Raw genomic sequence first — 27,766 nt, forward strand, 5'->3', positions numbered from 1 at the left:
TAGGTTCTTCATCCAGCAAAGTTTATTCTACCCGCTTATAAACTTTGACATATTTAATCCTGATTCACATTTCAGACAGAACTTTAATCTTTCCAATACAGGTCTAAATAAAAATTGTGCTTGTCATACTAAAAAACCTTCATTCAAGAGATTCACCTCTACCTCATGAAAGATGATCTTACAATAATGATCTCTTGAAGACCAAGGATCAGTTCTTTGAAAGGCCAACAGTAATGGGTTTCACTGAGCAAATTGGCTGATATTTGATCTTGTTTGTTGTCATGGCATTATTGGGTCCTTTTCAAAATTTGCAGCAATTTACAAACCTTCCATCATCTGAATGAACCTAAAATACACCAAACCAAAGATTTCATTTTGGATCTACACACACAAAACCCTGCAGGAACTCAGCGGGTCAGGCAACATCAATGGAAATAAATAAATGCTCGACGTTTCGGGCCAAGATCCTGTTCTGAAAAAGAGTGTTGACCTGAAACCTTGAGTTTATTCATTTCCAAAGATGTTGCCTGACCTGCTGAGTTACTCTAGCATCTGCAAAATCTCTGGTGTTTACGATTAGCCATCTTGGATGTTCAGGTTGCAAAGGCAACCAGCAATACCATAGAGGGCATTGCAACTGCTGTTTCATGCATAGAAGTCAGGCTGGACTTTATATTGAAGAGGGGATTAGAAGCAGCACACAGCTGAACTACAGTATTTATTGTAAGCACATTGTGACATGTACACAGAGTTCTTGTTAACCTGCCAAATGGAGCACAGCCGAAATTCCAGCCTATATTTACTCTTGAAGTTACACAGATACAGATGTATCCAGCAGCAGGAAACACCCTGCATTTCCTCCCCAATTCCACTTTTAAAGAGATCATGAATTACTGTTTGGCTCATTTTTGATTGATTTCTACAGTTCTGCAAGTGCACGGTACCTTGTAAAGTTGTTTAAAATTGCTGAAGTCTATAAGAAGCGATGTGCCAGCTGTTGAAGAACTTTTGTCCTGGCTTCAAGACTTCCAAATAAATCAGAAATGAATGTATTGGGAGTATTAATCTTGTCGTACAACATAATTGAGAAGAAGTGCAAGAAGAAGAAAGGAGATTCAAGGATGAGGAGTGAAATTAGGTCTGTCGATAGCCATGTGCAATCAGAATAATCAGGGTGTAATTCTCCTAACTGATCCAGCAACAACGTGTGAAGAATCAAAATTTTGCAAAATAGCCAACACCGAAATGTTTCTCTTGTTCTACCGCAACAGAGAAGGGAAAAACTGCATTGCCAGTGGTTGACAAAATGAGCATAACAATTAACTTTTAAGCATTAAGCTTCAGTCAAGCAGGAAATATTGTCAAAATCTCCCAGTTTGCCATCAGAGTTGATTAAAGGAGATGACTGATTCTCTGTGTTGAATGAGTATATCTCATATCTCCCCCAGAGAGCAGCAGAAAGAGCTTAGCTGGAGTGCCAGTAACAACCATTCATAACGTTGTACAGCTAAACACACTGCTTGCTGCTTTGCTAGCATCCTGGCTTCCCATCACCTCGTGCATATTGGGTTTGAAGAGATACATCTGAACCTGGCAATGAAATGCATTCTCTCAATTTGTAGCTGCTCCGCAATAAAAAAAAAAGAACATGCAAACTGATGCGTGTTCAGTGCCATTTCTTTGTACCACTTGCATTAAGTCACAAGAGCAAACTAAGACTGTCGGATAAAGGTAAATTCCCACATACAACAAGGCTCGAGCTGCTGGCTGCATGGATGTTGCGGTGTCACAGAAAACGTAGTAAGGAGGACCTCTGGTGTATCAAGCAGGGTCTGTGCTATTGCGATGGAACGCTGCAAAACTCAGCAGAGCAGAACTGAGCAGATCTCCCAGTTCATGGCATTCTATCCAAGTTGTGTACTGTACATTTGCCACCATGAGAACTTTGTCCTTGTCACCAGCCAGTCAGCCATCAACTAAGGAACAAATCAAGGAGGAAGATGTACAAGGAGTTGCGGAGCAGGAAATTAAGATGGTTACACTTGGCCAAGCTGTCTGAAAGCAACTCTGCTAACTCTGACATCAGGAAACCCAAGACTAACTCCCTAGTCACCAGCAATCCACTTCCAATCTTAATTCTACTAGCTATTTCCTTCAGTGCAAGATAAAAGTTAATAAAGATTATGATTTGATATTAAAGTATTAGTTTAATATTTCTAAATTGCATAAAGTATCAGCTAATCATGCTTATTCATTTTATTGGTGAAACCCTTGCCTATCCTGCCGCTACCACATAATGTTACTCAGTGCCAGCTGACAACATAATGGTTGGTGGAAAGCTGACAGCTTTCAGTAGAGGACACATGTCCTTGCAATATGTTCTTCAGAAGCTCCAATCGAGAAGGATCAATGTGAGACTCCACCACTGAGGCATATGCACCAGCAGTCTGGCTAACAAGTAACAGTAAGGCACAGGAAGTGTGGTAAAAGTGCAAGGTCAAATATTACCAATCCAAACACTAAATAATGGCTTGCTGTTATATAACATGTTTCAAGGTTTCAGGGAGGACCAAGTAATTTATTTGCAATTAAGTAGTTTCAGTATGTAGTAACACTGTTTTAATTGTTTGAAGAAAGAATGTTCTGACCACATTTTTAATTAAGTTCAATATAAGTTTGCTTGTCAATATATTTTGGAAGAAGATAGACTTGGCACTTAATCACAGTACAATATTCAAAACAAACAATTAAACATTAAGAAACCACACATATTTCTGGTTGCATTAGAGATTTGCAAACAATTCACTCTTCTAACTTCTCAGTGATCTTAGCTCCCAGTGAATAGAGAGTGTCACCAACTTTTTCATGCAACAAAAGAAAATGAAAAGCACTGTAAATGCTGGAAATTTGTAGTGGAGACGGAAAATACTAGAGACACTCAGCATGTAAGGTAGCAACTGTGGCAAGAGAAACTTTTACCGCTTCAAGTCGGAGACCCTTCTTCAGAACCAGGATGTTTTCATTGTGCCTGTACCTCGTGGTCCTTGTGCGTATGACAACCAGCTCAATTTGAAAAGTTAATTGTAGGCAGCAGAGAATGTGAATGGTGCAGGGGAATATCAGAGATGGGAGTGAAAGCTATTTATTTATTGAGATATAGCACAGAACAGGCCCTTCTGGGACCAGTCACAATCAGCCCTAGATGTAATCCTAACCTAATCACGGGACAATTTACGATGACCAATTAACCTACCACTGGTACACCTTTGGACTGTGGGAGGAAACCGGAGCACCCAGAGGAAACCCACATGATTACAGGGACAGGTAGAATTGAACTCGGGTCGCTGTTACAGTAAAGTGTTGTTCCAACCACTGCACTGTCATCATTAGATGACTAAGTATAACAGTTGAAATTAAACTTAACATCTTTGTATAATAAATTGCTATTGGTAAAGCTGTAGAACATACTGATACAGATGAAAAGGAGTGATTTAGGAGTAAGTTAAAGAATTTAATATTGAGACTTAAGACAGAGATGAGGCCTGCTCTGGGCCTCATAGAGACCACAGTCAAATCAGTCAGTGTATGAGTGAGGTGGTGAATTTAAGTGCCAACATCACCTGTACCATCAGAACCAACAGCAAAACCAGCAACACTAACAGAACCAATATCAGCATCATAACAGAAACTAATGCCAGCACTAGCAGTAAAAATACCAGTCCCAATAACAACACTGGCAATAGAGCCAGATCAGCACTGGAAACAAGTGTCTGTACTAGTTTATATATAAAATTATATAAATTCAGATATACCAAGAGTCAAATAGAGGCAAGGTTGGATATTGGGCCACTGGAAAATGACATTGAAGAGGTAGCAATGTGAAACAAAGAAATGGCGGACAACATGAATAAGTATTTTGCTTCAGTCAAAACTGTGAAAATCACCAGCAGCGTGACAGAAATTTGAGAGAGACAGGCAGAAGTGAGTGTAGACACTATTAATAAGGAAAAGGTGCTCAGGAAGCTGAAAGGTCTGAAGGTGGATAGGTTACCTGGACCAAACCCCAATGTTCTGAAGGAGGTATCTGAAGAGTTTGTGGAGATATTAGTAATGATCTTATAAGAATCACTAGATTCTGGAATTGTTCCAGAGGATTGGAAAAGCGCAAATGTCACTCAACTCTTTAAGAAGGGAGGGAGGCAAAAGACAGGAAATTATAGGCCAGTTAGCCTGACTTAAGTGGTTGGTAAAATGCTAGAGTCCATTATGAAGGATGACACAATAGGTTGAAGTCAGCATGGTTTCCTCAAGGGGAAATCTTACCTGACAAATCTGTTGGAATTCTTTAAAAAAGTAATAGGCAGGTTAGACAAAAGAGAATCAGCAGACATTGCTTACTTGGAATTTCAGAAGGCCTTTGACACATGAGGCTTTTAATCAAGACAGGGTCTGTTTTTACAAGAAGGATACTAGCATGGTTAGAAAGTCAGCTGATTGTCAAAAGGTGAAGAGCGGGAATAAAGGGGGCCTTTTCTGGTTGGCTGCCGGTGACTAGTGGTGTTCTGCAGGGGTCGGTGTTTGATCCCCTACTTTTCATACTATATGCTAGTGATCTGGATGACAGAATTGATGGCTTTGTGGCCAGCTTTGCAGATGACACAGCAATAGGTGGAGGGGCAGAGAGGAAGCAGGGAATCTGAGAAGGACTTGAACAGATTAGGAGAATTGGCAAAGAAATGGCAGATGGAATACAGCACAGGCAAGTGTATTTTCATGCACTTTGATAGAAGGAACAAAAATGAGATTATCTTCTAAATCGAGAGCAAATTCAGAAATTGGCAATGCAGAGAGACATGGAAATCCTGATGCAGGATTCCCTGAAGGTTAACTTGTAGGTTGAGTCAGTAGCATGGGAGGCAAATGCAATGTTAGCATCCATTTCGAGGATTTGAATACTAAAGTAAGAATATGATGCCGAGGCTTCCTAAGGTACTGTTCAGACCAGGAGCAGCGATGTGATGGCATTAGAGAGGCTCCAGAGGAGCTGTGGAAGTCGTAGTAAGGCAAAGGTTAAAGCAAGGACAGCCTAGGGCAGTTGTAGTCAGGTGAGATTTTTGAAGCGAGACTTCAGGACACACCTCTGCTTACTAGAGATGACATCGGCTGGATTGACTGTGGCAGTGTCTACTCAAGCCAGATGAGTGAAGCCTCTGTAGTGAGACTTTTCCTCAAAAGTCTTCCTCAAACATAGCACCCCTTTACACAATGGGGGTGCAGAGATGGATGAAATAACAGAGGATGTGAAATATACGCAACAACTAAGGCTCTATTGTATTTACTAACTTCAAAATATCAGCTGTCTGCTTGAAGCTTTGATTGACTTTAACACCTCTATTGTGAATGGCGATTGATCTTGTGAGTAAAGAATTCAAACAAAGACAATTTATGACTACCAATATCCATAAATGATAAGTCAATTCTGTACAAAAATAGCAGTTTTCTGTTCAGACTTCAGAACAGTGTAGGTGACAGAGGCCACGCTGTTCTCCTTGTGCTCAAATAAAATAAAAGGAATGCTTGAGTCGGAAGAGTGTGTGTGTTCCGGGCCCAGATATTTCAGTTATTTGATTTTATTGTCAGCAATGACAGTTACTTCAACAGAGGTTTACAAGCAGATCATGGGAATAAAAAGTTAATGCATGAGAAGCATTTGATGGTTCTGGGTCTGTGCTCACTGGTTTAGAAGAATGATGATGGTGGGGGGGGGGGGGTGTCATTGAAACCTGGTGAATATTGAAAGGCCTGGAAAGAGTGGACATAGTGTCTCCACTAGTCTAAGGTCTAAGTTTAGGAACAGAGGGTACAGCTTCAGAATATAAGCATGTCCCTTTAGAACAAAGATGAGAAATTCCTTTAGCTCGAGGGTGGAGAATCTCTGGAATTCATTGCCACAGATGGCCGTGGATTCCAAGTCATGGGTATGTATAAAATGGAAGTTGATAGGTTATTGATTAGATAGGGCAGCAAACATTACAGGCTAGCTCAGCAGATCAGGTAGCATCTATGAAGAGGAATAAACAGTCAACAAGACCCTTCATCAGTCCTGACATCATTGATCTGCAGATGTTGTGTATATTGCTCTGGATATCCAACATCTGCAGAACCTCTTGAGTTAAAGATTAAGGGGAGTAGTCAGAAGAATGGGGTTGAGAGGAACATATATCAGCCAGGATGAAATGGCAGAGCAGACTCGATGGGTGAATGGCCTATTTCTGCCCCCGTGTCTTATGATCTTATGACCTTTGGTTTTAACAACACCAACGCCAGCAACCACAACACAGGCTCAAAACCAACACCAACATTAGGACCATTACCAGAACGAGTAACATTAGCATTACAAACTACCAGTACAAATACTGGTCATCACAACAGTACCAACACCAGCGTGGACATCAACAGAATCAATAACAGTACAAATAGCAACACAACAACACCAATAGTGCTAGTATGAACACCGGAAACATTATCACACCAACAGTAACTCTAGCCAGTAATGAAACCAACATCACACTAAACCAGTACCAGATCAGCACCAACATTAGCACTAGAACCAGCGTCAGCAGCAACATCGAAACCAGCACAAAAATCTGTGCGAGCAACATGAACAACATCAGAATCAACAGGTATTGCACCAGAATCTGACACTGACACACTGACTATCCTATTTGATGGTGTGTGTGTGTGTGTGTGTGTGTGTGTGTGTGTGTGTGTGTGTGTGTGTGTGTGTGTGTGTGTGTGTGTGTGTGTGTGTGTGTGTGTGTGTGTGTGTGTGTGTGTGTGTGAGAGAGAGAGAGAGAGAGAGAGTGAGAGAGAGATGGGAATGTATTAGGCCTCACCAACATCTTATACAACTTCAACATAACATCCCATCTCCTGTACTCAGTACATTGATTTATGAAGGCCAATGTACAAAGAGCTTTCTTTATGACCCTATCTACCCATTACACCACTTCCACTGAATTATGGACTGTATTCCCAGATCCCTTTGTTCTACCACACTCCTCAGTGCCCTACAGCATAAGACCTATCTTCATTGGTCCTACCGAAGTGCAAAATCTTGCACTTGTCTGCATTAAATTTCATCTGCCATTTTTCAGACCATTTTTTCAGCTGCTGCAGATCCCTCTTCAAGCCACAATTGTCTTCCTCACTGTCTACTATACACCCCCCCCCCACCCCCAAGCTTGGAGCCATTTGCAAATTTGCTGATCCAATTAACTGTATTGTCTTGATATCGAAGACAAAAGACAATGGGCCTAGCACAGATCCCTGCAGTACTCCACTAGCCACAGGCCTCCAGTCAGAAAGGCAACCGTCTACTACCTCTTTCTGGTTTCTCCCACAAAGCCAATGTCTAATCCTATTTACTACATCATCTTGAATGCCGAGCAACAGTACCTTCTTGACCAGTCTCTCATGCAGGACCTTGACAATTACCTTTCTAGAGTCCATGTAGAAAACACTCACTGCCTTGCCTTTATCCACTTTCCTGGTAACTTCCTCGGACAGCTCTATAGGATTGGTTAGACATGACCAACTACGCACGAAGCCATGCTGACTACCCCTAATCAATCTAGGTCTATCCAAGTACTTGTATATCCAGTCCCTTAGAATACCTTCCAATAACTTTTCCACAACTGATGTCAGACTTGCTGGAATAATTTCCTGATCTATGTTTAGAGCCTTTTTAAATAGCAGAACAACATACACTATCCTCATTCCTCTGGCACCTCTCCTGTTGCTAAGGCCATGACAATTTCTACATTTTCCTCGTGTAGGATCCAATGGAACACCACCCTCCCTCGGGATTTATGCACCTTAATTTGTCTTAGGACAACAAGTACCTCCTTCTCTGTGATCTGTATAGGATCCATGCTGCTTTGCCTCACTTTAATAGACTCTGTGTCCATATCCAGAGTAAATACAGATGCAAAAAAATTATTTAAGATCTCTCCATTTCTTCTGGCTCCACACATGGATTACCATTCTGGTCTTCCAGAGGACCAATTTTGTCCCTTGCTATCGTTTTGCTCTTAACATATCTGCAGAATCCCTTTGGATCCTCCTTCACCTGTCTGCTGGAGCAACCTCATGCCTTCTTTTAGCCCTTCTGATTTCTTTCTTAAGTGTTCTCTTGCAATCCTTGTCATCTGTATGCACCTCATTTACTCCTACCTGCCTAGACCTGTCATACACCTCCTTATTTCTTGCATATCTCTTGAAAACCAAGGCTATACCAGCTATACACCTCCCTTTTTCTCTTAACCAGGGTCTCAATATCTCTTGAAAACCCAAGTTCCTTATACCTGTTTTCTTCTGATAGGCACATACAAGTTTTACTCTCAAATTTTGATTTGAAGGCCCCCCACTTACCAAGTACACCTTTTCCAGAAAACAGCCTGTCCCAATCCACGCTTACCAAATCATTTCTGGTGGCATCAAAACTGGTCTTTCTCCAAAGCAGAATCTCACCCCACAGGCCAGACCCCTTTTTGCATATTTACTTTGAAACTAATAGCATAGTGTTCATATACTTAATAACTTATAATTATTCTGTATAATGTGTCAATGGCATCAACTTGTGTGATGCCAACAGGCTCAATAAACTGATTAGAAAGGCTAGTTTTGTTAAAAGATTCAGACTGGACACACTGGAAGCTGTGGTAGAACAAAGGACCCTACAGAAAATCCTGGCAATTCTGGAAATTGTTTCTCACCCTTTGCACACCACCTTAGCTGAACAGAGAAGCACTTCTAGTAATAGACTAAGACAACTGCACTGCTCCAAGGAGTGCTATATGAGTTCATTCTTACCCTTGGCTATTAGGCTCTACAATGAGTCAACCTATAGCCAGATAGGTGATGACCTCTTCCAGTTAGACTGTTCAAGGTAACCTACTTTTTATTTTTCTTACTTCTCTTCTAATATTTATGTATTTGTATATCTGTGCACTTGAAGTACTATTGTGACACTGTAACTTCCTTTGGGATCAATGAAGTATCTATCTATCTATACAAACAGAATTAATAAATCAGCATAAGTGATTGTCAAACTAAAGAGATAACCAGTGGAAGTGTTATAGCAAGTACAATATAGCATATATCAAAGTGAGTCTGCATGATTTAAATGAATCAATTAAATTATTTAATTTACACTCTTAGATCATCTATATTTCTGCAAAATATTCTCACAAAAACTTAATCAATCTATCCACAACAAAATTGGCAAAGCCTTATGAGCCAACAATCTTTGAGTTATTCTGATCCATTATTCAAATTCATATTGAGCGCCAGATATGATTGAGTAAAAGTAGAATAGATAGAACGGTAAACCAGCTGTTGTGGTGCCAGGTTACACTTGACTTAAGCTTCTAGCCAAACTATCAAATCCATAAATCAAATAAAATTAAAATAGAATTTTGTTAAGAATGTAATCTTCAAATTCTTCATCTTGAGAATATAGGATCACACATTAGGGAAAGGAAGAGATTAAGTGAGAGATTTAATTTATGTTTGCAATGCACTTAATCAAATTCTACCAGAACAATTCATAAAATGGTTTTCTTCTGCAATCACTGCTACAGCTTCCAGACATTCTGGTGCCATTAGTAATAGCCCTTCAATTTGTTTATTAGCTCCATTGTGGATTTTCAGCACTTCTGTTTTGAGTTTCATGCCTTTGACATTTCAACTAGCAAATGGTTTAATCAAGTGCAATATGGAAAGGTTTAAAGTACAGTAGAAGCCAGCTGGATGTGAATAACACACAACATATTAGATCAGTCAAATTGCTTGACCACTTTTCACCTAAGTCAACAGAAATCAGAAGATATGATTACTGTAGTTGGCAATAGCACAAAAAAAGGATCATATCTTTATCAGCTTTTGATTTGAATCATTGCTTCACCACCACAATGCCCAGCCCAGTCTGCAGTGTTTTACTTCATGCTAATGGACCATTGGAGTTGAACAATTGATGAGACTGTTGATAGGAATACATTCCATAGTTCCAAAAGTGTAACATTTAAATAGCAATTTTACAATTTAAAATCAGCAACAGGAGCCTGGTTGAAAGCCTTATGTCAGGAAAAATGGTTGACAATGTCTGGAAGCTGTAGCAGTGATTGCAGAAGAAAACCACTTTGCAGCACTGTTCAACAGAATACCCAGGGAAAGGTTCAAAGTTCAAAGTAAGATTAATTATCAAACTATGTATATGTCACCATATACTACCCAGATTCATTTTCTTTCAGGCATTCACAGTTGAACAAAGAAATGCAATAGAATCAATGAAAAACTGCACACAAAGACTGACCAACAACCAAAGTGCAGACGAAAACAAACTGTGCAAATAAGTTAATAAATAATACCAAAAACGTGACTTGACTTGACTTGACTTGAAAATGTGAGTTGCAGAGTCCTTGAAGGTGAGTCCACGGGTTGTAGAATCAATCTAGTGTAGAGGTGAGTGAAGTTCAGCAGCTTGGTCATTGAAGGGTAATAACTGTACCTGAACATAGTGGTGTGGGACCTAGGCTCTTGTCCCTCCTATCCTTAATGCCATCTTTAACTAATTCCATTTGATGCTTAACTAGGAGTGTTTTCTTTGCAATTCAGCTTCTTGAACTGGTAATGTAAATAAAGGTACCCAAGTTCTGAATGATGAAGTTTAAAATTCATTATTCCAGAACTTCATTCAGAACGCAGTTGCTTGGCATGATCTTTTAGATCAGGGGTGGCCAACCTTTTACATTCCATGCATCAATTTTTTCACACAGGAGTTCAGATGCACCATACAACTCTTGTACCCCCATTCAATTCTTGTAAAAATATGTTAATATAGACATATTTAGCATTTTTACATGATATATTGATTTAATATTCATTAATATTGTATTAATATTTAATACAAGTTAAACATTACTTAACTTAATGACACTTTTAACAAATATATTTTGTCTAATTTTGATTTCTTCCTTTTTCTTAATCACATAAACTTTCCGTAACTCAGACCCAAGCACTAGCTTCAGTTTTCCATCTATTTCAGTCCGATGTTGTGTATTATAGTGTCTATTAAGATCATGTCTTCTATTATGTCAGAAAGTGTTTTCACAAACAATGTACAATGGTTTTCCTGACGGACTCGCTATAAATAAGAACTCATTTTCCCACTGTTCATTGAATTCATGCTTACTATCACTTTCTGCTTTTCTTTTGCTCATTTTCTTTTGCACTGTGATGGGTAACTGAACGTAAAAGCAAGGTTTAATTTTCAAAAAAGTACAAAACTGCAAATGTTCACAAAGGACGAACAAAGCACAACTCCGTAGCGCAAGAGTGTCAATTGTAAACTGACTGGCAAAAACCTGCGACGCACCGCTGGTGCAGACGCCTGGCGCCTCAGGATCAAACAAGTACCAACGTGTATTGAACAGTTATGGAACGACTGCAGAACAAAAGTCCTTCTTTCCCAGTTTGACTCATTGAACATTTTTTTAAATTGAAAACAGATAAGTGTGAAAGAAGGTAACATTTGCCAAGAGATGTGCACGAAATAATAAAATCGCTAAAAATAATTGCTAAATTTTAGATTTATTCTCAGTAAAACCCATTTCTAGCTCTAAGCTACCTGAATTCCTGTTATAGAATTTTTTTCTACAACTCGGTTTTTGGTTAATACATTTTACAAGAGTAGGCTTACTTTTTTATTATTCTCACTGGGGTGCAATGCACCACTTCTAACCATCCAATGCGCCACTTTTGGCACATGCGCCATAGGTTGGCCATCCCCGTTTTAGACGTAGTCTATTTCCTGAGATAACCTTGTTTTGGATTGCATGTTACAAATAAAATCAAGTAATGAATAAAATACTGTGAGACCATGGTTCATCTACTCTGGTAAAAACAGCTTGAATATTAGATGGTTCCATCATTCAATATTTAGCATATAAAGTGATGGAGATATTATTAAAATGTTTAATTTTTCAGATAAGACCTCAGGACCATAGGAGAAAGGAGCAGAATTAGGCCACTGGGTCCATTGGATCTGCTCAGCCATTCCGTACAACTGATTTATTAACATTCTCAACCCCATTCTCCTGCCTCCACACCGTAACCTTTAATGCCCTGACTAATCAAGAACCTATCAATCTCAGCTTTAAATATATTTAATGACTGGACCTCTACAGCCACCTGTGGTGAGGAATTCCACAGATTCACAACCCTTTGGTTAAAGAAGTTCCTCCTCACCTCTGTTCTAAAAGGACATCCCCCGATTCAAGATTGTGTCCTCTGTACATAGACTCACCTACAATTGGAAACATCCTCCCTACATCCACTCTATCCATACCTTTCAATGCTTGATAGGCTTCACTGAGATCCCCCTTCATTCTTTTAAACTAAACCTCCGCTAAGATGTCGCCAGTGGGCAGCTTCTTCAAGGTCATACGCAAAGCAGCTTAACTTCTTCCCTTTAATATCTCTTTTATCTTTTTCAAGGTGGATTGGGGTACTGTTGGAGTCCATCATCTACAGCTGCACTCAAACTGCGGTTCTTTACAGCGATGGTTCCTGCTCCCATGGTTCACCAACCTGTCATTTTTCATCGATATCTGAAGGACAAGGCCTGGAAGACATGCATTCCTTTGGTGAGAGGCCCTGTGGGCCTGTGAATGGTCAATTTTGAAGCGTCACGGGAGAAATGGAACATCACGAACAGCGAATCAGCTGTCAGAGGCCTCTGTACTCGAGCAATCGCTCTCTCGTTCTCTCAATGGTGGAGGAGAGATTGCCGATGATTCTTGAGTCTGAGAACTCAGTAAAAAAAAAGCGATGTAGTAGACTTTAACATTGCAATTAGCAATTTGTTTTGTTTTACTGGTCTCCCCTCTCGCTGAGTGACACCTCTCTGTCCCTCTATTGGGAAGAGCCCATGGCATGTCTTATTGTTGGGTGAGTGATTCGTTTTTGTTGTACTGCAGATCATAGCCTCTCTTCAGAAGCTTTGCTATCGCTTGCTTGGTGGGTGAAAGGTGCTGATGCTTTTTTGCTGAAATAAGTGGAGGTGGGGGAGGATGAGGTGTGGTGAACTACATATACCTGTCTGGACACGCCCCCTGCTGACTGCTCCTGTGGCTCCTCCCATTGACCCCGGTATAAAGGCGATTGAGGTCTGAGCCCGGCCTCTGTCTCCAGGATGTAGTATGGTGGTCAACCACTGCTTGTTCCTTCTTCCAGTCAATAAAAGCCGATACCTCGCTTTTACGTCTCAGAGAGAGTTATTGATGGTGCATCAATTTTATTGACTGGAAGTTTTAAAACATGGAAAGCGTTTTACGTCCGGAAAGATTGGATTTGGACCCCCAAGACCCTGAAGCAGCTCTTGCCTTTGAACTCTGGCTTGCATGCTTCCAATCATACTTGGAGGAGGTTAGTGCAACTGAACCCACTGTTATACACCGAATTCTCCTCTCGAGGGTCACCCCGAAAGTTTACTCACTTATCAGAGACCTGCCGACCTACGAAGGGGCACTGGATGCCCTCAAAAGACAGTACCTGTGGCCGGTGAACACCGTCTACGCAAGACATCGCTTAGCTACGCGACGACAGCGGCCTGCAGAGTCAAGCGCCCAGTTTCTCCGAGCCCTACAGACGCTCATGCGGACTTGCGATTGCAAAACACTCACGGCGGAACAGCATGCGGAGCTCCTCGTACGAGACGCCTTTGTTACAGGAATTAGGTCAGTGTAGGTGCATCAGCGGCTGCTGGAAAATGCCGATCTTACCTTACACTCGGCGATCGAGACAGCCGACACGCTGGAGGCTGCTCTGCACAATGCTGACGCTGTCCAGCCGCGTGATCCCCCACCGGTCCCGTGGACGCCTCAGACCCCGCCACCGCCGGTTCCCGCGAGTGAATTCGCCAATGCCATTGCCAGTCGTGATTCCACGAACTCCCCGAACCCGACCACAGCTGCGGCCAGTCGAAAGCCCACACAGTGTTACTTCTGCGGACTCGAAAAGCACCCCCGAAAACACTGCCCGGCCCGAGAAGCAACCTGCTCCAGCTGCGGGAAGAAGGGCCATTTTGCCAAGGTCTGTAAGTCTAAACCACGAGCGGGGTCGGGCAGCGCTGTGTGTGAGGCATGGGGGCCGCCATCTTGCATGCCCGGATGTGGGCGGCCATCTTTGTCGGCATCAACATGCCCCGTCCCCTACCCACCGGTGCTTACCAGGCACCAAGACGGCAGTTCAACTCTGGCCACTGTAACCCTCGACCAAAGCGCCCCACACCAGCTTGCAAGGTCAACGATGGACATCCTGGTGGAGAGGCACTGGACTAGCTGCCTGTTTGACACAGGCAGCACTGACAGTTTTATTGACCCAGACACGGTGCGACGCTGCGGACTCGTGACACGGCCGGTAAGCCAGAGGATCACCTTGGCTTCTGGGTCGCATTCCACAGACATCCGGGTGGGTTGTGTAGTGACACTGGTGGTGCAGGGCACAGAATATCGGGACTTTGCGCTACTGGTCATGCCTCAACTGTGCGCGCCTGTGCTATTGGGGCTGGACTTCCAGAGCCATCTCGAAAGTGTGACTATGGCATATGACGGGTCCCTCCCACCACTCACTGTCAGGAATCCTCAGTTTGGTGGGACTACGCCATATACCCCGCTACTGACCACACACACACACCGACCCACACATCCCACCCAGCACCATGCCGACAGCTGCGCTACTGACACCACTTGCAGCCTCTCCACCCTCAAGATCCCTCCCCCACTGCTGTTCGTCAACCTGACCCCCGACTGTAAACCTGTGGCAACTAAAAGCAGGAGGTACAGCGCGGGGGACAGGGCCTTCATTCAGTCAGAGGTGCAGCGGCTGCTCGGGGAGGGGATCATTGAGCCAAGCACAAGCCCTTGGCGGTCCCAGGTGGTTGTTGTTTGGACTGGGCAGAAAAATAGGATGGTCGTGGACTATAGTCAAACCATCAATAGGTTCACGCAGCTTGATACTTACCCCTTACCCCGCATCGCGGATATGGTCAACCAGATAGCTCAGTACAAGGTGTACTCGACAATGGATCTGAAATCCGCTTATCACCAGCTCCCCATCCGCCCAGAGGACCGCCCCTACACCTCCTTCGAGGCGGGCGGCAGGCTCTATCACTTCCTGCGCGTCCCCTTTGGTGTCACGAATGGTGTCTCTGTCTTCCAGAGGGAAATGGACCGGATGGTGGACCAGTGCCAACTGAAGGCCACGTTCCCATATCTGGATAACATCACCATCTGTGGTCACGACTGGCCGGATCACGATGCCAACCTCCAACGATTTTTCCAAGTGGCCGAAGCCCTGAACCTTACTTATAACAGGGACAAGTGTATGTTCGGAACCACCCGACTCGCTATCCTTGGGTATGTCGTGGAAAACGGGGTCATTGGCCCTGATCCCGACCGTATGCGCCCCCTGTTAGAACTCCCTCTTCCCACCACCCTCAGAGTCCTCAAATGGTACCTGGGTTTTTTTTCCTATTACGCCCAATGGGTTCCCCATTACGCAGACAAGGCCCGCCCCCTGGTCAAGTCTACCACATTTCCCCTCTCTGCTGAGGCCCGCGCGGCCTTCAGCCGCATTAAAGGGGACATTGCCAAAGCAACGATGCATGCAGTGGACGAGACCATTCCCTTCCAAGTAGAGAGTGACGCCTCCGATTTCGCGCTGGCTGCTACCCTCAATCAGGCAGGAAGGCCAGTAGCATTCTTTTCTCTTACCCTTCAAGGCTCTGAAATTCGGCACTCCGCGGTGGAGAAAGAAGCCCAGGCCATAGTGGAAGCTATTAGGCACTGGAGGCACTATCTCGCCGGCAAAAGGTTCACCTTGCTGACCGACCAGCGCTCAGTTGAGTTCATGTTCAGCAACCAACAACGGGGCAAAATCAAAAATGATAAAATTTTGCGGTGGAGAATAGAACTCTCCACCTACAACTATGATATCCTGTACCGGCCTGGAAGGCTCAATGAGCCCCCTGATGCCCTATCCTGGGGAGCGTGTGCCAGCGCACAGCTCGACCAGCTATACGCCCTCCATGCACATCTTTGCCACCCAGGGGTCACCCGATTTTACCATTTCGTGAAAGCCCGGAACCTGCCGTACTCCCTTGAGGACATCAGGACGATGACCAGGGACTGCCAAGTCTGCGCTGAGTGCAAACCACACTTCTACCATCCTGAAAAGGCGCAACTTATCAAGGCCACCCGCCCCTTTGAGCGACTGAGTGTTGACTTTAAGGGCCCCCTTCCCTCCACCGACCGCAATGTCTACTTTCTCAACATTATCAACGAGTACTCGCGGTTCCCCTTTGCCATCCCCTGCCCTGACACCACTACCACGTCCATCATAAAAGCCCTGCGCCAGCTCTTCACTCTGTTTGGATATCCCTGCTATATCCACAGTGATAGAGGGTCCTCCTTTATGAGTGACGAGTTGCGCCGGTTCCTGCTAGCTAGGGGCTTTGCTACTAGTCGAACCACGAGTTATAATCCCCGGGGAAATGGACAGGTGGAGAGGGAGAATGCCACAATGTGGAAGGCCACACTTTTAGCCCTTAAGTCAAAAGGGTTGCCGGTCTCTCGATGGCAGGAGGTCCTCCCTGAGGCACTCCACTCTATCCGCTCCCTGTTATGTACGTCCACCAATGCCACCCCTCACGAGCGCCTATTCTCTTTTCCCAGGAAGTCTGCCACTGGGACCACCCTACCAGCTTGGCTGACATCCCCAGGGTCAGTGCTGCTCCGGAAACATATAAGGAGTAATAAATACTCCCCGCTGGTCGAGAGGGTTCACCTACATGTGAACCCCCAGTATGCTTACATGGTCTTACCTGATGGGCGGGAGGACACAGTCTCCGTCCGCAACCTGGCGCCCGCAGGAGCAGCAGACCACTAACCCAAACACTCCACGGTAACTATGAGCCCTGTACCTGAGGTGACACCGCGCACACCAAGCCCTACTCAGACTCCTCACGACACTCCTATACCAGGCGCCTCGCACATGCGTGAGGGATCACTGACACCTAGTGGGCTGACACCTCCAGTTAGGCCGGAACCAGCACAACCTCCGTCTCTGGTGCAATCACCACCGGCACCTGTGCAATCACAGCCGGTGCTACGTAGATCGCAGCAACTGATTCGACCGCCTGATAGACTTAACCTGAAAATATACTTGTAAGAAATTTCACCCCATGGGGACTCTCTTTTAAAACAAAGGGGGGGTGAATGTGGTGAACTACATATACTTGTCTGGACACGCCCCCTGCTGACTGCTCCTGTGGCTCCTCCCACAGACCCCAGTATAAAGGCGATTGAGGCCTGAGCCCGGCCTCTCTGTCTCCAGGATGTAGTATGGTGGTCAACCACTGCTTGTTCTTTCTTCCAGTCAATAAAAGCCGATATCTCGACTTCACGTCTCAGAGTGAGTTATTGATGGTGCATCATGAGGATTGATCCTTTGCAGCTGCTTATGCATGGGAGGAGGGAGAAGGGGGCTTTGGGTTCTAAAGTTTTTTTTGCTGTCACTCTCTTTTGGGCTTCTCTTCTGTTTTTATGGATGTGTGTGAAGAGCACGAATTTCAGGTTGTTTACTGTGTATATTCTCTGATATTAAATGGAACCATTTGAACCTCATACATTAATGACCCAAAACTGCTCACAATACTCCAAATGTGGTCTGATCAATGGCTTATAAAGACTCAGCATGACATCTTTGCTCTTATATTTTATTCTTCTCGAAATGAATGCCAATATTGCAATCAGCTTCCTTAGCACTGACTCAAACTGTGTTAGCTTTAGGGAATCTTGCATGCCTTTATTCTGCCAAAGGATCCTGCCAAAGGGTTTCAGCTTGAAAAGTCAACTATAATCTTTTCTATAGATGCTGCTTGGCCTGCTGAGTTCCTCTAGTATCTTGTGTGTGTTGCTCGGATTTCCAGCATCTGCAGATTTTCTCTTATTTGCCTTTATTCCTTCTACCAAATTGCATGACCATACACTTCCGTACATTATATATCATCTTCCAGTTCTTTGCCCATTCTTCCAATCTGGCTAAGTCCTTCTTTCCCAACTCTAATTGCCCCTCCATTTATCTTGGTATTGTCCACAAACTTGGCCTCAAAGCCATCAATTCCATCATCCAAATCATTGACATAAAACGTGAAAACAAACAGTCCCAACACTGACCCCTGCAGAACATCACTGGTCACCAGCAGCTAACCAGAAAATGGCTGCTTTATTTCAACTCTTTGCCTTCTGCCAGTCAGCCAATCTCCTATCTGTGCTATTATCTTCCATGTTTGTTAGAACTGTTTGGGAGGATTTAAACTAATTTCGTAAGGGGATGGGAAACTGAGTGATAGGGCTAAGGATGAGGCAGTTGGTATACAAGTGGATGCAGTGTGTGATGAGTGTCAGGAAGGACAGGAAGATGACTTGGATAGGCCAAGTCACTGGGTGCATTTAAGGCAGAGATAGATAGGTTCTTGATTAGCCAGGGCATCAAAGGATATGGGGAGAAGGCAGGGGAGTGGGGATGACTGGAAGAAATGGATCAATCCATGATTGAATGGCGGAACAGACTCAATGGGCCGAATTGCCTACCTCTGCTCCTATAACTTGCGGACTTATGGTCTTATTATAGGGCAAAATTGCAGTCAGTGGGATGTTAAAGTGCAACAGGGGTACAAAATCAAAAAGAGTGATGACCACAGGACTGAAGGTATTATATCTGAAATCACACAGCATATGAATGAAGTAGATGATCTTGTAGCACAGGTAATGATTGGCAATTATAACTGTGGGCATCACTGAGTTGTGGCTGAAAGAAGATCATAGTTGGGAGATTAACATCCAAAGACACACATGGTATCAAATGGACAGGCAGGTTGGCAGAGGGGGTGGGGTAGCTCTGTTGGTAAAAAGAGAAATAAAATCTTTGAAAAGAGGCAACAACAGATTAGAAGATGTAGAATCTTTGTGGGTAGAGATAAAGAACTCCAAGGGTTTTGACTTCCCTGTCAGCCTTGGTTGTGTTGTCCTGCCTTTACAAAACTTTGTCTTTGGGACATATCTATCCCATGCCTTTCAAAGTGCTCCCAGAAATTTCAGTTATTGTTGCTCTGTCATCATCCCTGCTTGTGTTCCCTTCCAATCAGCATTGGCCTGGTCTTCTCACATACTTCTGTATTTCCCTTTACTTTACTATAATCCTGGTTCCTCTGACTTTATCTTCTCCCTCTCAAAGTGTGAGGTCAATTCTATCATATTATGATCACTGCTTCCTAAAGGTTCCTTTACTTTAAGCTCCCTAATCAAACCTGGTTCATTACACAACACCCAATCCAGAATAGCTGATCCCCTCGTTGGTTGAATCAACCACAAGTTGATCTACAAAGCCAACTTATGGGCATTCTACAAATTTTCTCTCTTGGTATCCAAAATCAGCCTGAACCTGATTTTTCCAATCTTCTTGCATATTGAAATCCCCCATGACAGTTGTGACATTGCCCTATTGCCATGCATTCTCTATCTCTTTAACTTTTCACGTACTGACTTATCCCCCCTTTTAGTTAAATAAGTAGTGCAAAAAAGATAGTGCGTTAGTGTTCATAGATTCATTGTCCATTCAGAAATTTGATGGCAGAGGAGAAAAAGCTATTCCTAAATCATTGAGTTCATGCCTTCCAGCTCCTGTACCTCCTCCCTGATGGTAGAAATGAGAAGAGGGCATGTCCTCTGTGGTGGAAGTCCTTAATGATGGATGCCGCCTTTTTGAGGCATCACTCCATGAAGATGTCCTGAATGCAGGGGAGGCCCGTGTCCATGATGGAGCTGACTGAGTAGATAAATTTCTGTAGCTTATTTCAATCCTGTGCAGTGCCCCCCACCAAACCAGTCCAGGATCCAGTTGCAGAGGGAGGTGCAGAGAGAGGTACAGAGGCCCAGGTTTTGCAGCCTTTTGATCAGAACTATCAAAATCATTGTGTTTAATGCTGAGCGGTAATCAATAAACAGCAGTCTGATATAAGTATTAATATTGTCCAGGTGATCCAAGGCTGTATGAAAAGCCAGAGAGATTGCATCTGCTGTAGACCTATTGTGGCATTAAGGGCACAAAGCTTCTCACAATTCTCCAAATGAGGCCTCACCAATGCCTTAGAAAGCCTCAGCATTACATCCTTGTCTTTATATTCTAGTCCTCTTGAAACGAATGCCAACATTGCAATTGACTTCCTCATCACTGACACAACCTGCAAGTTAACCTTTCGAGAATCCAAAAGGACTTCCAAGTCTCTTTGCACCTCAGATTTTTGAATTTTCTCCCCGTTTAGAAAATAGTTTATGGTTTTATTCCTTCTACTAAAATACAGTTCCTGACATTGTATTCCATCTGCCACTTCTTTGCCCATTCTCCTAATCTGTCTAAGTCCTTCTGCAGCCTCCGTGGTTCCTGCTTCCTCAACACTACCTGCTCCTCCACCTATCTTTGTATCATCCACAAACTTGTCCACAAAGCCATCAATTCCATCATCTAAATCATTGACATACAATGTAAAAAGAAATGGGCATAACAATAACCCCTGCAGAACACCACTAGTCACCGACAGCCAGTCAGAAAAGCCTCCGTTTATTCCCACTTTTCGCCTCCCGACAATTAGTCAAAGCTCTATCCATGCTAGTATCTTTACTGTAATATCCTATCTTGCTAAGCACTCTCATGTGCTTCACCTTGCAAAGGCCTTCTGAAAATCCAAGTACACAACATAAGATTCTCCTTCTTCTATCCTGCTTATTATTTCCTCAAAGAATTCCAACAGATTTAGTCAGGCAAGATTCTCCCTTAAGGAAATTATGCTGACTTGGGCTTATTTTACCATGACCCTCCAGGTACCCCAAAATGTCATCCTTACAATCGACGTCAACATTTTCCCAAACCACTGAGGTCAGGCCCTCTGACCTATAATTCCTTCTCTTCTGCCTCCCTTCCTTCTTGAAGAGTGGAGTGACATTGCAATCTTGCAGTCCTCCAGAACCATTCCAGAATCTAAGGGTCCTTGAAAAATCATTGCTAATGCCTCCAAAATCTCTTCAGCTTCCTCTTTCAGAACACAGGGGTATAGTCCATCCAGTCCAAGTGACTTATCTATCTTCAGACTTTTTAGCTTCCCAATCACTTTCTCCCTGGTAATAGCAACTGCAGTCACTTCTATTCTCAAGCTTCCAGCATACTGCTAGCACCTTCCACAGTGAAGACTGATACAAAATACTTATTCAGATCCTCCGCCATTACCTTGTTCCCTATTACTACCTCTCCAGCAGTCTGATACCTACTCTGTGATGCCAGCAAAGTTGTACCTGCCAATCTCTAACTAAGCTACAAGATCATCTACTTTATTCTGTATGCAGCATACATTTAAATATAATACTTTCAGTCCTGTATTCATCACCCCTTTCAATTTTTCCCCCATGTTATACTTCAACTTATCCCACTGACTGCAATTTTAAGCTATCCTCTGCCAGTCCTTCCTCACAGTCTCACTACACACTGCATCTAGCTGTATACCAATGGCCCCATCCTCCTGTGAAATTAATTTAATCCCTCCTTAACAGCTCTGGCACACCTGCCCACATGGATATTGATACCCCTTAGGTTCAGGTGTAACTAGTCCTTTTTGTACACTTTATACCTTCCCCTGAAGAGATCCCAATGATCCAGAAATCTGAAATCCTGCCCCCTGCACCAGATCCTCAGCCATATACTCATCTGCCAAATCATCCTATTCTTACTCTCACTGACACATGGCACAGGCAACAACCTAGAGATTTCTAGTACAGGGTTACAGTAAATAACACTTCCATAACTCAAAAACTCAATAGACAATAGACAATAGGTGCAGAAGTAGACCATTTGGCCCTTCGAGCCTGCACCGCCATTCTGAGATCATGGCTGATCATCTACTATCAATACCCGGTTCCTGCCTTGTCCCCATATCCCTTGATTCCCCTATCCATAAGATACCTATCTAGGTCCTTCTTAAAAGCATCCAGAGAATTGGCCTTCACTGCCTTCCGAGGCAGTGCATTCCACACCCCCATAACTCTCTGGGAGAAGAAGTTTTTCCTTAACTCTGTCCTAAATGGCCTACCCCTTAATCTCAAACCATGCCCTCTGGTACTGGACTCTCCCAGCATCTGGAACATATTTCCTGCCTCTATCTTGTCCAATCCCTTAATAATCTTATATGTTGCAATCAGATCCCCTCTCAATCTCCTTAATTCCAGCATGTACAAGCCCAGTCTCTCTAACCTCTCTGCGTAAGACAGTCCAGACATCCCAGGAATTAACCTCGTGAATCTACGCTGCACTTCTTCTACAGCCAGGATGTCCTTCCTTAACCCTGGAGACCAAAACTGTACACAATACTCCAGGTGTGGTCTCACCAGGGCCCTGTACAAATGCAAAAGGATTTCCTTGCTCTTGTACTCAATTCCCTTTGTAATAAAGGCCAACATTCCATTAGCCTTCTTCACTGCCTGCTGCACTTGCTCATTCACCTTCAGTGACTGATGAACAAGGACTCCTAGATCTCTTTGTATTTCTCCCTTACCTAACTCTACACTGTTCAGATAATAATCTGCCTTCCTGTTCTTACTCCCAAAGTGGATAACCTCACACTTATTCACATTAAACATCATCTGCCAAGTATCTGCCCACTCACTCAGCCTATCCAAGTCACCCTGAATTCTCCTAACATCCTCATCACATGTCACACTGCCACCCAGCTTAGTATCATCAGCAAACTTGCTGATGTTATTCTCAATGCCTTCATCTAACTCATTGGATATAGAATATTCAAAAAAAAAGACATGAAGTTAATGTTATGTTTGAAGGCTCTTCTTCACAACCTTTCACAAGTGAAAAAAAGCTCAGTTATTTAAGCTTTATATTAATCACCTGGAGGAAGCAACAGAGTGTAAGATACCTTACTGTGCTGATGACATGAAAATTAACTGAGAGAATGTATTCCATTGAAAATATTTGAACTTTGCAAGAAGTTATAAAAAGACTGAGTGAAAGGGTGAAAGCTTGGAAAACAGAGTTTAATGTGGAAGACTATGAGATCACGTGCACAAGAGACTCTTCAGATGATGGAGATGCAACGCAACACACACAAAACGCTGGTAAAACTCAACAAGTCAGGCAGCATCTTTGGAGGGGAATAAACAACTGATGTTTCGGGCTAAGACCATTCATCAGGTCTCCATTTATTCCACTCCAAATATGTTGTCTGACCTCATGAGGTCACGTGTCTTAGTAAGAGAATTTAAAGGGAGACTATTATTGAATTGGAGAAAGATGGCAAGTGGAATGCAAGATGAAAAAATCTGAAGTCATCCATGCTTAATAGAAGAATGCTTAATTAGTTGAATGGAATGAGACTGCAAAATGTCGCGGTGGAAAGGCACCTGAGGGTTCGATCTAATGAAATGTAAGAAAGTTAGCATGCAGATACAGCAAGCAATGTGGAAGGCTATTGAAATATTTCTCATTATTGCGCAGGGTTATAGAAAGTAAAAGCAGGAAAGTGTTGAGGTAACTTTATAAGACACTGATGAGATCAACTTGGAATATTTTAGTTTTGGCCTCCATATTAAATGAGTACAGAGTAGATCCATCAGATAGATTTTGGGATGAAGGGCTTGATGCATGAAAAGAGTTCAGTAAGTTAGGCCTATGTTCCACTACACAATAATAAAAGGTATCTTTTTTTAAATATACAGAATTATATTCACTGATCCATTAAATGTCTCCAGAATTTTCTGCTTTTATTTCAGATTTCCAGCATCTACATTTCCTATGCGCTTCATGAACTAGATCAGCAATTATTTAAAGCATCGTGCATGCTTTACACTACAGAAAAGCCAGCACTTCAAAGAATGGGTTTTTTAGTAATCCAAATTGATTTATTTTAACTTAGAGAAGTCTTAGCAAAGTGGATTCTGCTAAAGACTGATTTAAATAAAATTTCCTTCTGGGGAGAGTTCTGTCAGCAAGTCTATCAGTATTGTGATGGGAGCTGGTGATAAACAGGAGGTAATTGGGCTAAACATAGTCAGATCTAGAGGAAATGGGGGTGATGAGTGGCCCAGCAGTGAACTGAGGTGGGAGTGGAACTGGCCAATAAGTGATGGCAGTTGATTCAGTGACCGTGTGAGTACATGGTCAAAAACACATCAAAGGTACAGGAACCTAAAGACACACAATCAACAGCTCAGTTCCTTCCCCTCTGCTGTCAGATCGCTGAAAGATCCATGAACTAATTTGATCTCTTTTTTCACTACTTTTTTTATTTTTAATGCATTACTTATTGTAACTTATAGTTATTTTTAATGTATTGCCCTGTACTGCTGTGGCAAAACATCAAATTTCACGACATATGTCAATAATAATAAAACAGATTCTGTTCCGTCATGATGCTGCCAGGAAGAGGAATAATATCATTGTCTAGTGAATGAAGTTCCTGGCAGGGGCCAAATACTTAGAGGGAGGAACATTCTGTTGGTCCTCTCCCAATAGTTCAAATCACAAATGCACCTTGATCCTTGAGTGATAGGCTTTTATTTAAATGTGGGTATTATTTTACAGCAATATCATAATCAAAGTTGGCCTTCACTATTTCACTATTTAAAAGATAATGAAGTCATAATTACATATATTCTGGACCCCATCTTCATTGAATTGTGATTGAAATGCATTGGCAACAGAAAGGACACAAGCTGGCAGGAGTACCAATCCACCAAACTATTTTGCTATTTTTCTTGCAATTGTACAACTCTATTACAGGAACAATAAAAATAAATTAGATTAACCACGCTCATCATGATTAGGACATGCTGGCTCACAAAACAACTTTTAAATTTATATAATATCAATGGTGCAGAATGCTAGTGTGTCCTGACAGCAATGGTAGGACATAGAACATAGAAACAGTACAGCACAGGAATAGGCCCTTCGGCCCATAATGTTGTGCCAAACCAAATAAATTAGTAACCTGGTGGCAAACTAAACTAATCCCATATGACTACACAATGTCCATATCCTTCCATTCTCTTCACATTCATATGCCAATCTAAAGGTCTCTTAAAAGTCCCTAATGCATCAGCTTCTACCACCACCCCAGGAAGCGTATTGCAGGTACCCACCACTCAGTGTGTGTAAAGCGCTTGTCCCTCACATCTCCTTTAAGGCATCTCCCTTTCACCTTAAAGACATGCACTCTAGTATTCACAGTTTCAAACCAGGGAGTCAAGTCTGTCTACTCTATCTTCATCTCTCATAATCTTATATCAGATCTTACCTCAGCCTCTGCCGCTACAGAGAAAACAAGCTATGTTTGTCTAACCTCTTGTTATAGCACATGCTCTCTAATACAGGCAGCAGCATGGTAAACCCATTCTGCACCCTCTCCAAAGCACCAACATCCTTCCTATTTTAGGCAATACTCCAGATGCAGCCTAACTAGAGCTGCAACATAACCTCCTGGCTTTTGAACTCAATGCCTCAACTGATAAAGGCAAGCATGCCATATGCCTTCTTAACCACCCGATCAAGCTGCGTAGCCACTTTCAGAGAGCTATGAACCTGGACCCCAAGATCTCTCTGATCATCAACACTGTTAAGCATTTTGTCCTCAACACTGTACTGTCTCTTTACATTTGGCCCATCAAGATTAAACACATCAAATTTGTCCAGGTTAAACTTGGTCTGTCATTTCTCCGCCTATACCTGCAATTGATCTATATCCTGTTGTATTCTTTGCCAGTCTTCTACGCTATTCACAACAGCCACCAATCTTCATATCATCTAACCCACCCACCTAAATTTTCAAGGTCATTTACATATATTACAAACAGAGGTCCCAATACAGATCCCTCCGGAACACCACTAGTCACAGACATCCAGATAGAGTAAGTCACTCCAACCACCATCCTCTGTCTTCTATAGGCAAGCCTGTTCTGAATTCAAACAGCAAATTCACCATTGATCCTAATCACCTTAATATTCTGGATGAGATTCCCATGTCAAACACCTTATTAAAATCCATACAGACAACATCAACAGTTCTATCTTTATCAATCACTCTCGCCACCTTGTCAAATAACTCAATCAAGTTGGTAAGACAAACCTTGCCCTTCACAAATCCATGATGGCTCTCTGTAATAAGGCCATGGTTTTTCAAATACTGATTAAATCCTGTCCCTAAGAATTCTCTCCAGGAGCTTCCCTACCATTGACATGAGACTCACCGGTCTGTGGTTTTCAAGTTCACTTTTTGAACAATGGAACAACTTTAACTAATCACCAGTCTCTCAGAACTCAGCTCCAACTGGAGAGGACAAAAGATATTGGTCAAGGCCCCAACAACTCATCACTTGCCTCTCTCAATAACCTGAGCTATATACCATCCGGCCCTGGAGACATCCACATTAATGTTCCTTAACATTGCCTCCTCTATTACATTGAAATGGCCTAGCATATTAATACACTCAACACTGACCTCTCTATCCTCCACCTCCTACCCCTTGGTGATTACTGATGTGAAGTACTCATTAAGGACCTCACCCACATCCTTCACATCCAAGCAGATGTTCCTCCCTTTACTACTGAGAGGTCCTTCTTTTCCCTGGTTATCCTCTTGCTTAGACCATAAGACCAAAAACATAAGTGCAGAATTAAGCCATTCAGCCCATCAAGTTTTCTCCACCGTTCCATCATGGCTGATCCCTGATCCCATTCAACCCTATACACCTTCCTTCTCGCCGTATCCTTTACTGCCCTGACCAATCAGGAAATAATCAACTTCTGCCTTAAGTACACCCATGGTCTTGGCCTCCACTGCAGTCTGTGGCACAGCATTCCACACATTCACTACTCTCTAGCTAAAGAAATTTCTCCTTACCTCTGCTCTAAAGGGTCACCCATCAATTTTGAGGCTGTGCCCTCTAGTTCTAGATACCCCCACATCCTCTCCACATCCACCCTATATAGTCCTTTCAACATTCGTTAGGTTTCAATGAGATCCCCCCCCACCCCCTCTGTATTCTTCTAAATTCCAGTGAGCTCAGGCCCAAAGCCGCAAAAAGCTCCTCATATGTTAACCCCTTCATTCCCAGAATCATCCTCATGAACCTCCTCTGGACCCTCTCCAATGACAGCACACCCTTTCTGAAATATGGGGCCCAAAACTGTTGACAACACTCCAAGTGCGGCCTGACCAGTGTCTTATAAAGGCTCAGCATTATCTCCTTGCTTTTATATTCTATTCCTCTTGAAATAAATGCCAACATTGCATTTTCCTTCTTTGCCACAGACTCTTGCCCAAGTCTTGCACAAGGACTCCTAAATCCCTCTGCACCTCTGATGTTTGAACCTTCTCCCCTTTTAGATAATAGTCTGCACTATTGTTCCTTTTACCAAAATGCATTATCATACATTTCCCAATATTGTATTCCATCTGCCACTTTTTTGCCTGTTCTTCCAATTTGTCGAAGTCCTGGGGCTTCCTTAGCACTACCTATCCCTGCACCAAGTTTCGTATCATCCACAGACTTTGCCCCAAAGCCATCAATTCCATTATCTAAATCACTGA

This window comes from Hemitrygon akajei, chromosome 13 (assembly GCF_048418815.1).
Source record: "Hemitrygon akajei chromosome 13, sHemAka1.3, whole genome shotgun sequence".
Lineage (NCBI taxonomy): Eukaryota > Metazoa > Chordata > Chondrichthyes > Myliobatiformes > Dasyatidae > Hemitrygon > Hemitrygon akajei.